The 16,068-nt window shown below is 41.4% G+C and overlaps 1 protein-coding gene across 19 annotated transcripts in view; it reads left to right on the forward strand.

Moving 5' to 3' along the window:
- The window catches only part of PCDH15 (protocadherin related 15), a 696,943-nt gene that overhangs the window by 174,277 nt on the left and 506,598 nt on the right, over positions 1-16,068 (forward strand). For all 19 annotated transcript variants that reach the window (XR_004358261.1, XM_032694780.1, XM_032694781.1 and 16 more), the window contains one exon: positions 373-450. The gene's annotated coding sequence lies outside the window, so the exon portion shown is untranslated. The remainder of the gene's footprint in view (positions 1-372; positions 451-16,068) is intronic.

The following is a 16,068-nucleotide window of genomic DNA, read 5'->3' on the forward strand; positions in this document are numbered from 1 at the left end:
GTACTGAAAATGTTAAATGGACTCATGTATTTTAAATCACCAAATTTGAGCTGGCATAGCTGTGCTTGTTTTGTTGGTGTTGTGGTCAAATGACCTTAGGAAATACATATTTTGGAGTAAATTCCCTCTTGCTGAAATCAAGGCTGTTACTTGAAGGATTGGTGGCAGAATACATTCGAAGGCATGTTATAAATCAAACCAATTCTTTCTCTAGAAAGCTTTGATTTATACATGTCAAATTAACTTTTCCAAACTTGCTGTAATTTATCTCAAACATGAGAATTCTCAGGAAAAGGAAAATGAAATGTATTTGCACTGTGCACTCAAGGTAAAATTTTTGACTCCGTATTAATCAACAACAATGTCTTCTAGGATGATGGGAACGTAATTCAGTGGATACCTTTGGAGCAGCAGTCGCTCTCTGGGCTGACAGAGGGACCAGAAAAAATGGTAAGAAAAACTCTCCTTTTAGCAGGATTTTTTGGTTTTTTTTTTTAATCCACTACAATAATAATGCAAAAATGTGTGTTAGGAGTTTTGATGGCGAAGAGCTGAACAGATAAAACAGATAAAAAATAAACTGTTTAACTGGTATAATATTAAAGAAAGTTAGCATGATGGCTTATTATCTGCAGAGGTACAAATAATGTGTCGTTTCTTCTGTTCTACATGTACAAAAAATAGTCCCACGATCTGGGATAGATTTATTATTCTTCATTGATTGCCTCATTCTGTTGGAGGACATTTCTGGCAGTAAAGTAGAAGACCTGTCACATCTATCATGAGGTGTCGGAGATCTGTCAGGTCTGTACCTCTTTTTTGAACTTTGCTGTTTCAGAAAAATGTAGCTGAGCATTATAGGCAGAAGTCTGACATTTCCAAGATGAAAATCAATCTTCTTTTATGTGGTGTTTCTCAAAGAAGACTCGCTTTGATTGCACGAGTGGTGGTTTCACATGTTGGAGGACACCACATGGACACCAAATAATTTGGGTAACAGATTTGATGGGTGTTCTGTAATGAAAATAAATTGAAGAAATGATCATAGAAGAGATGCTCAAGTCAAGATAGCAGAACAAACACTGATCTGCTGTTGTCACAGCTATGAACCTAAAGGTGTTTCTTTCTGGTTCTTGCATTTTCTTGTATTTCTTTTTAAAGCTGGGGACTAACAAGGTAAACACAGCCTGTTGTGAATTACTATTCCATAATATTCCATATTTAGAGAGGAAAAAAAGAAGAACTGTTAAAATGAATTGCTAAAAGTGTGAGAAACAATGAGATATCCTAATGTACAGGAAGGGAGGTCAGATGAAACACACTGAACTTTAAAATGAATGTTAAAAAAAGATGTTTAAGCAATTTATTTAATTGTAAAATACGTTGGAACCAAGAAACCCATTGTGCCAACACAGATCCTTGTCCAGGTGATCAGCACCTGGGCTTTTTACTTATGCATTGTGGTGTTACTAGAGACAAAAAAGGCTAGTTGTATGTTAGTGTCTGTGTCTAGAGACAGCAGAAGTCTGGGGAGAAGGGCACCATGGAGCCACAAACAGCCAGACAAGCACAGATTGTAAGATGCTGGGAGTGTCATGGGAAAATATTCTTTTGTTAGGTTGCTTCCCAGGGCAGATGTCTGGAAATAATGAACAGAATGGTCTTGTTTCCTTAGTAGTTGCATTCAGGGAAATCTTCATCAGAGAAATAAATAAGTAAACTAATGTTGTGATACTCAGTTGTCCCGTTCCAATAGAGAGAAGCATGGAAATTCCCATGAAGGAACCACTTTGGTTCTTGGGTGGAACCATGTGGGATGAAGAATTACCTGCATATGCACATGTCTGTGCTGATGGTTTCAGCTGCCTTTGATTTTGATAGACCTGTACCTTTGGTACAGACACGTGGCATAATTGAAGCAGTATTCAGGTGGTCAAGTAGCACTAAGAAGAAGAAATGCAGAGAAATCAGAAGAATTAGCAGGCAGAATTTGGATTTACAGTCATCAGTCATAGAAACAGACGTGAGCTGAGTGATCTCTGTTTGTAACAAATAACATGAAAAAATCTATATGAATGTAGCACTGAAATGTGATATAGTATTCTTAATATTTTTTTTTTAATCCACCCTGAGCAAAGACAATCATTGTATGAAAATGTCTCTTTCCTGTCACATATCAAGAGCATCCTGTGGACCTCTTGCCATACACCTGTTTTCACCAGCCTGCATAGCTCACAAAGCTAAAGAGTTTTCATTTTTAAATATTTATAAAATCAGTTAAGATAATTAGTAGCTATTTATATCAAGAGGTTTTAGCTTGGTAGGTTCTCAGTTTAATCACTCAAACATGCCCTGATATTCTACACAGATGATACTGTGTCAGCCCCAAAATACTGCCTCAGTTTTTTTAAGGAGTTTAGCAATGCATGACATGCATATTCAGAGCAGGAATAGTCTCCTATCTTTAGGTTTCTAGCAATTATTTAATTCAAGACAACAACAAAAGTCCCTAGAACACGCAAATAGTCTTAAGTTTAAATAAGATGACATGTAAGATGGATTGATAATTTCTCCTCCCTATATTTATTTTTCTTTATAAGTTGAAAAAAAAGATATTGGCTATTTCCAGGCTTAAGGCACTGAGAGAAACAAATCCATTCAGTTCCAGAGCAGACTCCATTAACACAGATTGCCTTCAGCCTATTAGGCCTCATCACTGAGATGTTCTAAACAAGTGTTTGTTTCTAAAAGCTCTGGAAGCCAAGGAATTACCCCCCCCCCCCAGTTTTAAAAGCATATTTTCTGAGCCTTAATAAAATGACACTTTGTCTTACTTTTGTGTCTCCAGTCATGCAGGAAATTAGAGGACTAGTTCCTTCCTGCAGACTTTGGGTTTCAGGCTTTAGGCTCAATTTGGCAGGTTATATTGCTCAAATTAGCTTGTAAATGAGATATTTGTTTCTAAAGTACAACTGATATCAACTTGAATGCAAATACTTAGAATATGAACATGTCTCTCATTTGATTCTGTAATTATATGATGGTTTTTCTTGTCAAGAGAGCTCAGAAGCTTAGTATTGATTTATGTTATTGAGTTTCTCAAACTGCAATGTGTCATTGTTAAGTATAATTTAGAATGGCCTTTTTTCTCTCCTCTAATCTTGTATGTGGCAAAGCTTGATCTAATTTGGGGCTGGAATGATCTCAAGAATCTTTTAACTCTTGTGCGTGTGTAGTGACGGTGGCACGTCTGGAGGAAGATGATGTCATTAAGATGTCTGATTTCTTTATGGTTGTCTGTTTGATATGAAATGATATTTTCAAGCCAGGCCTGAGTACTTTTAGCATGAGAGAGGTTTTTATGGGAATCCAGGTTTGGAGGGAATCTTCTGCTGTTCTGGAGGGAATCTTTTGCTTGTCAGGTGGGGAGGGGGTCACCTTCAGCACACGACTTGCATTCAGGCACGAAATGGCCCGTCTGGAGAGATGGTTGCTGTCCATCCCACCCATGCTTCAAGCCCGAATACCACCTGGGGAAATAATGGATTTTGGCAGGTGCTAAAGTCATTTTGCAGTGCTGGCCTTCATGTGTTGCAAGAGAAACACCAGAATTACTAACATTCATACCCAGTGGGTGTCATGTGATGCTTTGTGTTTTCCTGGCGCTGCAGAAGGTGACCATGGATGCTCTGGTTGCCTCTGCACACACTGCACTTGAGGTGCTGCAAAGTGCTGTGCTGACACCCCAAAGTCAACCAGAGCTGGAAGGGGGGGTGGAACAAGATGTGCTTTAGGTCTCTTCCAACCCAAGCCATTCTCTGATTCTCTAATTCTGTAATTAGTAGATGCTGGGCTGTAATAATACATTAAAGGGCAACTATATTTAAGGAACACAGTGCCTTTTTTTCTGTCCTTTTTTTTGCTTGTATTTGCATTCCGAACCAATCCAATGAACCATCTCTTGAGACTTAAGAAAACTGTAGTCTGGGCCCTAAAACCTCTTTTCAAACTACTGCATTATAATTGCCCAGTTCAAAAGAGGCACATTAACCTGATGTGTTTAAGATGTACATAAATAAACGCACAAACCTGTTCCACATCTTTGATTCATTTTGATACCAAAACTAAAATAATGATGTTAGAAATTGATTTCAGTTTTTGCTTTATAAATTGATTGGAATATTCTGAACATGAAATTCTTCTGGAATTTCTTTTGAAACATTATGTGTTATTTGAGAGACAGTTTGTGCAATGTGGACATTCACGTTTGACACATGTTGACATTGTGATCAGAGCTCTTGGTTTCCCAGTTTGTCTGTGTGGCTGAGATGAAAACGAGATGCTGGTCTCAAACCAGGACCCAGCAGTGTCTGGATCAGGTTGACTCTCTCAGTCACGGGTGCTTTTGTCTGTGTGCTGAACCTGTGGTCCCAATCCCTTCCTTGGGGTAAGCCAGGGAAGCAGGGGGTGTAGGCAGGTGTTTTGTCTGTTTGGTTTGGTTTTCACTGGGAGGTTTTTTTGTTAATTCAGTCTTAGCCATTCGAATCTGTTGGATTGAATCTGAAGTGTTAGGGTTTCAGGACTGCTGTCCTCATCCCACATGTTCCCTAACTGGTAGAGGATAACTAAGTTGGAAGGTACTAACAGCTCTAACAACACAGCTTTCCTCTGAGGGCTGACTGCCAGGGGGATCTAGGGCATTGGTTGGTTGCAGTTTTAAGAGGATCATCAGAAACATGAGGTAGGGAAGAATCCAGCAGAGAAAGATGGTGAGATAGGCAAAGCTCCTTGAGCGTCCTCAATTACCTTTATAGGGAAACAACCTTAGAAATTGTAAGGAAGCTGATAACTATTCTTTTGTCTGCCTTTTGTTCATGGAACAGCATTTCTGTGTCTTCATGGACTGGCTGGTGTCAGAGAGGTTTGTTTAGCATCACGTTTTTTCCTTGTGAAAGTAATCAGGTATGGGCCTCAAACTGCCATGTTGCTTAGAACAGCATGTACCTGGAGGTGAGTCCTCCAATTGAGTTGGTTTTGCCAGATAAAATAGGCCTCCTGGTTGAATGCTGTCAATGTGCAGTCATTCTTTTCTACTCACTCACAGTTGTGAAGTGCAGGATATACACTAACAATGACATCTGTGCAATTTTTCTCTCCAAAATGACACCCCCTCCCAGATGTGCCTTTAATGACTATTTCATACCAGCCCATTTTTCATCTTTGATAAAATTGCATTAATTACTCATACTCATGTATTCACTTTGCTATGAAACAGAACCAGTTTTCTTCATGTTATTGCCAAGCCTTCTGTGACAAACCGAAACAGATGATCTGTAGTATTTGCGTCATCATTCGAGCTCTTTGAAGCACAGGCTGAAGCAGCAGAGGTTGTTCTTCAATCACTGGGGGTCCATTTGTGCCTTGAGGATTGCAAATAGAGGATGTTTTCCCATCCTGTACGTACACAGATTTGCTGGCAGAAATCTGTAGTGTAGGTCAGTTGTCTGTTCAGTGATTCTGTCATCCTTTAAAGGCATCTAGGAGAGTGTAAATTCATCTACCGTGGCTGTGTGGGCCTGCAGGGTCCCCTTGCTGTCTGTTGCAAACAAGGTGGAGTGTTCAGTCATTCCTTTATTTGCCCAGAAGATTGTTTCTTCAACAGTACCACCTTAATCCTCTTAGGTTTGTGTTCATGGAAAGGTTTTGGAGCTGTTCATCTTTCCAAAGCAGACTGTCAGAGGTATGGAGGAAGGGAGTGTGTTATATTTCCCCCCGTGATGTTTTGGAACAGGAGGGCTGCATCGTTATGAATAAGCCAAAGCTTCCACAAAGTTATTAGCCTGTTCTTGGTGAAAATTTAAGTGGAACAGTAGCTTGTGGATCTAGGGAGCCAGTGGCCCCTGGGCTGTGCCAGCCATGGTGTGGGCACAGGCCCAGGGCAGTGCCCGTCCCTGTGCTGGCACCGCTGAGGGACCGTGAGGGCTGGGCCCAGTTCTGGGCCCTCAACAGGAGAGACCCGGAGGGGCTGGAGCGTGTGCAGGGAAGGGAACGGAGCTGGGGAAGGGGCTGGAGCAGCAGGAGCGGCTGAGGGAGCTGGGGGGGCTCAACCTGGAGCAAAGGAGGCTCAGGGGGGACCTTCTGGCTCTGCAACCCCCTGACAGGAGGGGGGAGCCGGGGGGGGGTCGGGCTCTGCTGCCAGGGAACAAGGGACAGGAGGAGAGGGAACGGCCTCCAGCTGTGCCAGGGGAGGCTCAGGTTGGCCAGGAGGAGGAATTTGTTGCTGGAAAGGGTGGTGAGGCCTTGGCAGGGGCTGCCCAGGGAGGTTTGGAGTGCCCCTCCCTGGAGGTGTCCCAGGAAGGCCTGGCCGTGGCACTGGGTGACGTGCTGGGGATCAGGCACAGGGTGGACTCAATGGTCCTGGAGGTCTTTTCCAACATAAATGACTGTGGTTCTGTAGCAGTGCTTCTGTGGTAAGGATGAGTTTCGTTTTCAGAACTGAAAATAGGTAACGTGTTTTTAAAAACAAAATAGACAGCTCCAGAAGTAGGATCAGTAGTAAAATCCTAAAATGTTTTTTTCATGTACCTTTAAAGCAAGGAGACACCCACATTTTGGTCCTTTGTGTCCTTTAAATCTTAAAAATTTCTGAATTTTACTTGGGTTTTCTTTCAAGGCCAGGTTGGATGGAGCCCTAAGCAATCTGATCTAGTGAGTGGCATCCCTGTCCATGGCAGGGGGTCGGGACTAAATGATCTCTAAGGTCCCTTCCAACCCAAACCACCCTAGGATTCTGTGATTCTAACCTAGTGTTCTATCTTGCCAGAGAGTAGCTGGTGAGTCAGATGTACGTACTGGCAAGCATTCTATATGCCGCAGTGTAATAATTTATGCTTAAAACAAGCTTATGGATTAAGGTCTCCTTTTTGAAGTTCCTCCCAACTCCTTCTTTCTGTGAAATTGTTGGGGTTTTTCTACATATCCTCAGTTGTAGGAACAGGTTATGCAGTTTGCTTGGTTTTGAGGGGCATTGCTGCACAGACAGCACTGCCTATATACTGACAGACTGGTGGCATGGAGTCATAGATACAGTTTTCCATCTCCTTTCACGACCCTTGTGTCATCAAACCTGTATAAACAACTACACAGTGCCCCTAACAAATGTTTCTGATACCTGAAAAATTCCAAGGATATGGTTGTCTTAATGATTAGTTGTCTTAAAATTGGATGCAAATTTTGTATGTTGGGTTTTTTTAACAAAAGAACCTAGGCAGTGAGGTCACAGTTGAGTATTTCTTGTATTCTTTCTTTTATTTCTTTTACTATGGATGGAGATTGGCATTTAATATAAAAATCTCTTCCAATACCTTTGTTGTATTTTATATCTCAGTCTGACAAATACATTTTTAAGTGTATATTTATCTTTTCCTGCTTTGTTACTAAGGGGCTCTGCCATTTATTGAATTTTATCCAAACCTCAGTTCAGACGATGCACAGGTGTTACAAGATACTACTTGTGTTTCTAAACTGTAAGTTTGATCCTACCAGCCCCAAGGCTTCAGGGAAGCCACACTGAGGCCCTCGCTCAACAGAAGTGTTTTGTTTACTGCCTAAAACGTGCTTTGTAGGAGCATTGCCATTCTGAGGAGTTCTTCCTGATGTTTTACAGTAGCAGCTGTAGGTCAGTAGGTGGTTTCCTTCTGAACATTCCCTCAGCTGTGTCCCGTTGAGTGTTTGTCAGCTGACAGACACAGGGTTGAGTGGCGTGTCCGTGCTCGGTTTTGAACAACATCTACTTGTACCAGCACATGGAAGACTAATCCAAGCTGGACTATCCCGGCATGACCAACTGTTACCCAGTAGCTCTGGGATGTACAGGAAAATAAATTGTTTTTCCTGTGAGAAAATAGATGGATGAAACTTGTGTTCGACAGTCGCAATTTGATGTATAAAAAGCCCTAAATTCTGCTGACAAGTGTGATACCCAAGGCAAATTTGCAGGCAAATGTAATGAAAAATATCTGTGAAACTTAACCACTGGGGTAGTTGAGCTGTTGGGTGAAACTGGCATTTTAAATACGTCTTGCACAGAGTGTCTGAACTCCTGCTGACTGTGTGCACTCTCAGACTCCCCATCCTAGTATCTTAGAGAAGGGCTTAAAAGTTCATTTAGTCCCAGCTTTTATAAAGGATAAACAAGAAAAACAACTTTTACACGACCTGCGAACAGGATGTGAAATCCCAAGCGTCACCTCAGCTTGGGGTTTACTGATTCTCACATCTGGGATGTCAGGATTGGAGAGAGGCACCTCACCCCTGACACCTCTGTAGTGTTGTGTCTCCAGGAGAGGATCAAAGTAGATATTAGGAAAAAAAAAATCCCTGCGAGAGAGTGGTCAGGCATTGGAATAAGTTACCCAGAGAGGTGTGGAGTCACTGTCCCTGGGAGTCATCAAGAGGTCTGGATGTGGCACTCAGGGGCAAGGTTTAGGGGTGATTATGGTGGTGCTGGGGTGGCAGCTGATGACCTGGAAGGTCCAACCTGGATGATTCTGTGTGCCCTGGCATAAACTGTCTGCATTTGTTTGGAATTTCCTCCCCTGCCAGGTGATCCTGGTGTGCCTGTGTGTGACACTGCTGCTGCACAGAGCCCATCCCAGGGTAGCCAACCCTCCCTCCACGTTTCAACAACGTGGGCAGATTTCCATACCCTAAGAGATCAAAGTCACAAGCAGCAGGTAAAGTCTTTAGCAGGTACTGGATCTGTACAACTCCCAAATGATCCCAGTGATCAGGCCACTGGAAATGTTTTGGGAACAAGCATTTTCTTCAGTTTCTGAGGCAATCAATGAATTGTGCCCAGCAAAGAGATGTTTTTAGCAGCGTGATTTCACAAGGGCTCTAATTGCTGTGTGCTGAGCAAGAGGGATGTTAGATGTAATGCTGAAACCACTTATTTATAAATTAATGTAAGCTACGCAAAATGAGTGTTTTAAGAGGGCTGATTGCCAAATCCACTGGTAATATGTGGCTTGAGCAATTGTAACAGTCATACTTTAATAAGTCCCTAATTTTGGTTTGGTTGTTGTTTTGTTTTTTTTTTTTTATTTGACAAATTTCCATCATATTTAAGGTTAAACTTCACATTTAACCAGTGTTCCAGTGCTTCACATGTGAAGCATTGGAACAGGCTGCCCGGGGAAGTGGTGGAGCCACTATCCCTGGAATTCTCAAAAAAAATGAGTAGACGTGGCACTTGGGGACGTGGTTTAGTGGTGGGATTTGGTAGAAGGCTGGACTTGATGGCCATGGGGGTCTTTTCTGACCTTAATGATTCTGTGATTGTATGGCTGTGGTAGCACTTTATATGATTTTTGCACTTATCGTGTTTTCTGTTTGTGTTTATTTCCCTCCCTTGTATAACAGACACAAAGCTAAGGGAAAACCCAGCCTAAATATATCACTCTCATTCTTTTTAACAAAAGGATGAAGAGAGTGTAACAGAAAAAAAGACCTTGCTGCAGTCATGATTTCCTGTCTTTTGAACTTGCTGCTTCTTTTTGAACTTAAATGTTATATATTTAAATATTTATTTTCATTGCTCGTGGTAACTGCAGCAGTCCTTATGTGGGCACATTCACTAGTATGAATAATGAAATCTTAAGCTACTTTAAAGTACCTTATCTACTTGTGCTGTGTAGGAAAAATACCCATCTTTAATCAAACTATCCTTTTTCATAAGCAAGCAGCTCGTCAGAGAGTGATAGAGATTGGAAAGAAGATTGTTAAAAAAACCCTATTCAAGCAGCAGTCCAAAATCAGGTTTAAGACCAGGCTGTGGTTCAGAACCCAGTAAATCTTGACTCTCATCCTGTTAAACCTGACAGAGATTGGATTTACAGTCAGGGGTAAGAAGACACATTCCAAGATCAAGAAAAAATGAATTCAGAGAAAAGTAATGGTATATGTATATTATGTCACATATATTATATCACGTATATTATATTAAAAATGCGATGGCAGGGGAAAAAAGAACAAGCATGTGGTGTTGGTATATTAACACAGAGGCCAAAACAAGTATGAAATAATGAAAACAGACAAAACCTATCCCAAAAAAACCAATGCTGAAAATTAGGTTCAGGGCACTACCTTGATTCATGGCTCTGTCCACGGTCAAAGCATTCAACTCTGCTATTTAAATACCTCAAATTGGAAATAAAGGGGAGAAATACCTGATACCTAAGTAGCCTTTTTTTTTTTTTTCTTTAAAATGCAGCCAATGCAACTTAAAGTCTTTTAACCCCAAAGTGTTTCCTATTGGAACATGCAGGTAGGGAAGTTCAAGTGCAAGTAACTTTTACTGGTGTGTGGATAATGACTTCCTTGCCAATTTTCCTTAGGCATGCAGTCTTTGAATAGAGGGTGAAATGAGAGCTGGTGAGAACACCTGAAAAAACACGGGTGATGTCCAGAAAGAAGCAAAAATATGTCTGTATGTCAACTGTCTAGCCAGGATCTACAAGCAGGGAAATGGAGATGTATGAGGCAGACATACCTAGAGCTTCTGGGGCAGAATCAGGGCATTAAGGGTAGGGAATTCCTTCCTCCTGCTGCACAGTTTTCCTGAGGGAGCGTGGCAGGCTGAGACCTGGGAGAGAAGAAAAGGCAAAGGAATGTGATGCATTCCTTTTAGATGAGTTTTCCCAAGTTATCTCGGTTAGCAAGTGGTGGCAAATCCAAGACTCTGTATGTGAGTGCATTTTTAAAGAGAAAACTAATTGCCTTCTTCAGGTAGAAACTCCGTGTTTGGGGAGGGACTGGAATTACTGTCACCAAGTATGTTTTGTTCTCAGTGTAGACACTGAAAGATAAGAGCTTAGCTTAGTAATGTAAAATTATCCTGCTAATTACCAATTAGACAGATGGAGTGCCCATCCCTGGAGGTGTCCCAGGAAGGCCTGGCCGTGGCACTCAGTGCTCTGGGCTGGGGGACAAGGTGGGCATCAGGCACAGGGGGGACTCCATGGGCTGGGAGGGCTTTTCCAACCTCAGTGATTCCATGATTCTAATTCCATTTTTTACTCATGCCAGCATTGTCTCTTTCTCCCTCTTTCTTTCCCTATGGTGTGTTTGGTTTTGGTTGGTTGGTTGGTTGGTTGTCTTGTTTTTTTGGTTTTTTTGGTTTTTTTTTTCCCTCTTTTGTAATGCGTTTTATTTCTGGAAAATATATTTTATAAAATCTGTACTACATTTCCCTTTGTCATCTCATGGCATTTAACAAATTATATGTGGGTGTAGACATCACTGTGACTCGTCAGCATTAGCTCACAAAATTTTAGCTTTCTTAAGGTATTTTGCTTTTTAAAGAACTCTGTTTTGAAGGGAATAAAATGAATACAGAAGTCCCTGAGGACTCAAAGAAATGAAAGCAGCATATACCTAGTCTTTTATGATAAAGCTTGAAAATGACTCAAAGTGGTTTAAGTTAGAAATGTATAAAAATGACAGTGTTTTCTGGGGCTTGTGATTTTGGTAACCTGACTCTATATTTGAACATTAGTTGGTGTTAGAGCATTGAGAAGGAGCCTGGGTAGTGTGTGCCTGTGTCCAGTAAGCAATTAGTATTATTTTTTTATTAATTTTAAATATTAGTATACTCATATTTATGATCTGTCCTATTTTAAATCTAATAATAATAATATTTATTTACCTTTGGGTTTCTGCATCTTCATCCTATTTAATCTCTGTATCTGATTGTCTCATGACCTCAGATAGACACTTGTGTGAAGCTTTTTGTCTTGCAGAGAGTGAACTCTTGTCCCTGACCTGTAATTTACTGATGGAAAAAAAGTTCTTGAGACAAACCCAGGAATTCTAGTATTCCTGCAGTCTTCAATTCTGTTATCAAGGCCTGTATTTTATTAAATCACACACAGAAGTGATAAGTACAATCATGCAAAACTAACTGTGTGTTGAGGTTTACGTATTTATAGATATTAAAAAAAGGCTCTCCAAGCAATACCTGGAAACTCTGGAGTGCAGTGGCACAGGAGGGATTGACTGAGAGTGCCAGGAGATCACAAGTGCTTATTATAATCCACTTGAGAAGCTGCTGTTTTGCACATTAATCTCATCTGAAGCATTTAAAGATCTTTAGTGCAAAGCCATCCTTCCACCTCTGAGCTGATGGGCTCTAAGTTTCCCGAGTCCACAAAAATGTTTCCAGTAAGATGAGATTTCTGGTGTTAACTAGAAGGATTTGGAGATTTCTAAATGATTTTTAAGTGCTTGCACAGAGGCAGAAAGCAAGCATGGGAAATGCTTGGCTCAGGAGAAAATCTCTATAAAATAGTGACTAGGAGAATATGGATGATTATACCGAAAGCCTTCAAATACCTTTAGACATCACTTCTACAATTGGTTCAATAGCTAAATTGTTTGTGATTAGCAGTGCCCTTACAGGGTGATTAGTATGTTATAGGAAGGATTTTAGCTGTAACTGTGTCCAAAACAGTTTTTGATAATGAGTGCTCAGTTATCTGCTGATCTTTAAAGTCTATGTTAAGGGAGAGTTTATCAAAATCAAAAATCCCAATCTATTTTGAAGCACATGAGGATTTTTCCATAAAAATACATGATCTTTTTGAGTTCTGTCGCATGAGATTTGAACATCTGGAGTTAATAGTGCTATGGATGAACCGAGGGAAAGGGGACATAAAATCAGAATTTATTATGAAAATAACACAGACTGCAACTAGGTAGAAAGAAAAAATATACATCATTGATGCACAACTCCCCTGTCTTTCTTCAGACCCCAACGGGCCTAAAAAGTGAAACAACTGGAAAAGCTTTGAGCAGAAATGTAATGTGTAGCAGTTAATGAAATATAAATGAATAGAAAAATGCAAGTATTGATTGTACCTTGCTTTGAATCATAAGCTGCAGATGAGGCAGTGGTTTGAGAAGGTGACAGAATGTGTAAGAAAGGTCTGAAAAGATAATCAGAGGGAGAAAAAAATAAAGAAAAATGGTCAAAGACATTTTCCTGCAGCAGTAGAAGTTTGTCAGACTGCTCCTTATAATTCAGAGCCATTTGCATATAGTTTGTAATGGATGCCATCACCATTGGTTGTCTAAACTGTTGTGGGTGTAAGGGAAAATTGCTTATGATTATAGAAGAAAAATGTATTAAAAGTAGGGAAAAAAGAAACTGTCACTGGCCCAAGTCCCTGACCTGTAAATTTTTGTAATTTCTGATCACAGAATCTGAGTCACCTAAACACTAGGGGGAAAAAAAGGGGAAAATGGACTTAGCCTTGGATGCAGGGGTTGCTTAGGGGGAGTTCTGTGTGCGAAGCAAAGGGTAGATTAATCAGTAGCTAAATAACAGAAGAGGTGGAGTAATAGGAAAAGTGATTTGCATTGTGAGTTTAAACCTTGAAATCAACAGAAAATTAGGAGTGTTAGTTTAAATGATAAATGTTGATGCTGGATCAAGGCAAGAGTCCTTGTCCCCTCTACCCCAGAAAGAAGGGAAGAAGGGTTAAACAGAGTATCACTTGAAGGGAATCCAGCAGTGTTAGACTGGAGCACCCATTGTTTGTTTTACCTTATGCATCTGAATGCCTTGGGAAATCTTTTCCTCTTCTGATAAGCAGCATAGCATCCAAACTGTTTGTTGGACTGCATTGCCAGCTGCAGAATGTCCTCTTACTCTGGAAGAGCCAGGAAGCAGGAGAGCAGGGCTGGTGTGGATTCCTCCCTGCTGAACATGAGGGTAGTACCAAAACACACGGGCACCTCCCCTGGTCAAACTTGAAGACCAGAGGATTTTCACTCAGGCCTGGACAGCAGCAACCACTGAAGACCCAAGGTGAGAAATCCACATGTAGGAACTCCAGGGAGACCCATTTGTATTGTATTTCCCTGTAGGAGCTTCCAAAATCCCAGTATAAATCCCAGACAAACTGTAGAACTGATGACATCATATTTTCTTCCTTTTTTCACCTTGCAGTTCCTGATCTGAGACAAAGCTTTTCCCTCTTTGATTTAACTTGGAATTTGATCCTCTAGGGAAGAACTTGGCTGCACAGATCAGTCTCTGGGTTTGAGGGCAGCTCCACAGTGGAAAGTACAAGGAAAAGGTAGTTAAAAGTATCAGCAGGTTTCTGACCCTGCGGTTGATCGTGAGGAGCAGTGTCAAAGCATCAAACATCTGAGGGCAGGTGAAGAGCTTTGTATGGCACAGGTGACTTTTAACAGACATACTGGAATTCACTTTCATGGTTCCAGAAGGGAGGGACTGTACTAAGAGTAGGGGCCCAGGGCAAATCTCAATCATCTGTTCATTATTTTCGTTTTGGAAGGGATAAAGTTTTCTCCTCTGCCTTTCAGGCTCTGTGTAATAAACGCTGTCATGCTGTTCTCTCAGCTCCCACATCTCTTCCTTCCCATCTCTCCATGCCACCATTTCCTTTGCAAGTTTGAAGGAATCAGTTATTCCACTTAGAAGGCAAAAACGGTTCCAACTGTTTTTCATAAGGGAGCAGAAACATCAGCTGAGGCTTTGCTTGAAAACTGGTGCGTCATTTCCTAAGAATAGATTTAAACTTTTCCATTCCGGATCTCTCTGGGAGCAAGACATGGTCTAGTTGAAGATGTCCCTGCTCATGGTAGGGAGGTTGGGCTACGTGGTCTTTAAAGTCCTTTCTAACCCAAGGCATTCTAGGATTCAAATACCCCATCCAGGGACTCCTGCATGCACAGGACTGTACAGGTGCCAAACCCATCCCCTCCTGACAGGCAGCACTGGAATCAGAGGTCTCTGTCAGTCTTTGGAAATCAGTGAAGCACTTGGAAGTGTTTTGAGTTGTCAGATACTGACACAGAAGATATTCTCTGGGCTCCAGATGGGCAGTGTGATGTGTGGGGAGCTACTGCTGGATACAGAGTGTGCCGTGCTTTTGATGCTGCTGAATTTGGCTGTTGTACAGAAGATCCGTGAAGCTGCTGGACAGATTCTCTTCCCACTTCCATATTACAGCTGAGGGGTTGGGAACAGATAACCCTGTTCAAAGCCCTGAGTGGCTGTGCAGTCACGGCATGGCAGCACTGACACACAGAGCTGGGAGGGGGTGAACACACAGGAACCCGGGACAAGGAAGGAAAGGTGTTTTTGCAGGAAAACCTCGTAAAGCCGGTGCTTGGTTTGGTGAATAGACACAAGTAGAAAGTGGTAAACATCAAAATTACATCAGTCACAAGTGTTGTAATAGTAGGGCAATGCTTCTCTTGGGGAAAGCAGTGTGCTCGACTGAGGCTCCAGCAGCAGCAAACGTGCTCTGAGGGGCACTGGGAGTGCATGAGAAAAAGTATTTCACATATGTAATCACTCTGGGTTGGAATCTCCCACTGCAGATGGGCTGCCTCTGTCTGCCTGCTTACATGGCAAAAGGATTCTAGCAAATTATGGAAAGAACAGTAGTTGCAGTAATATTAAGACTTTTGCCTCTGGACACAATAGGAAAGTCGGCATTAAAATGGGCTTGATTCTCTTCTCAGTTCTGTTCTTTTGCACACTGAGTTTTAGGATCAAGGGGGAACATTTTCAGTGCATATAAATTCACATCCTTTCCTTGGAGCATTGATGACTTATGAGGACCAGCTGTTTTATGAACTTGACTCAGAATTTTTGGACTTTGAGTTGTCATGTCACAGCCTTAACATTTCTTACCATAGTGTTTTGTATGAAGGTTTCTGTTGCTCAGGGAAACCCATGTGGCACTTGGGGACATGGTTTAGTTGTGGCCTTGGCAGGACTGGGTTAACATTTGGACTTGATGATCTTGGAGGTCTTCTCCAAACTAAATAGATGATAATTTCATGTGGAAGGATGCCAGTTTAGGCTCTCAGATTCTCACAAACTGTATTACTTTAATTGTACTGTGTGGTACAATTTATGCATAGGATTTGCTGATGTCTCTGGATTACTGGTGGTGCTGTAGATGAGATTACTGGGTCACACATTATAAAGATTTACAGCCAATTGTGTGTAAATAATAGGAGGTTAGT

Source organism: Chiroxiphia lanceolata, chromosome 8 (genome assembly GCF_009829145.1).
Source record: "Chiroxiphia lanceolata isolate bChiLan1 chromosome 8, bChiLan1.pri, whole genome shotgun sequence".
NCBI classification, from domain to species: domain Eukaryota; kingdom Metazoa; phylum Chordata; class Aves; order Passeriformes; family Pipridae; genus Chiroxiphia; species Chiroxiphia lanceolata.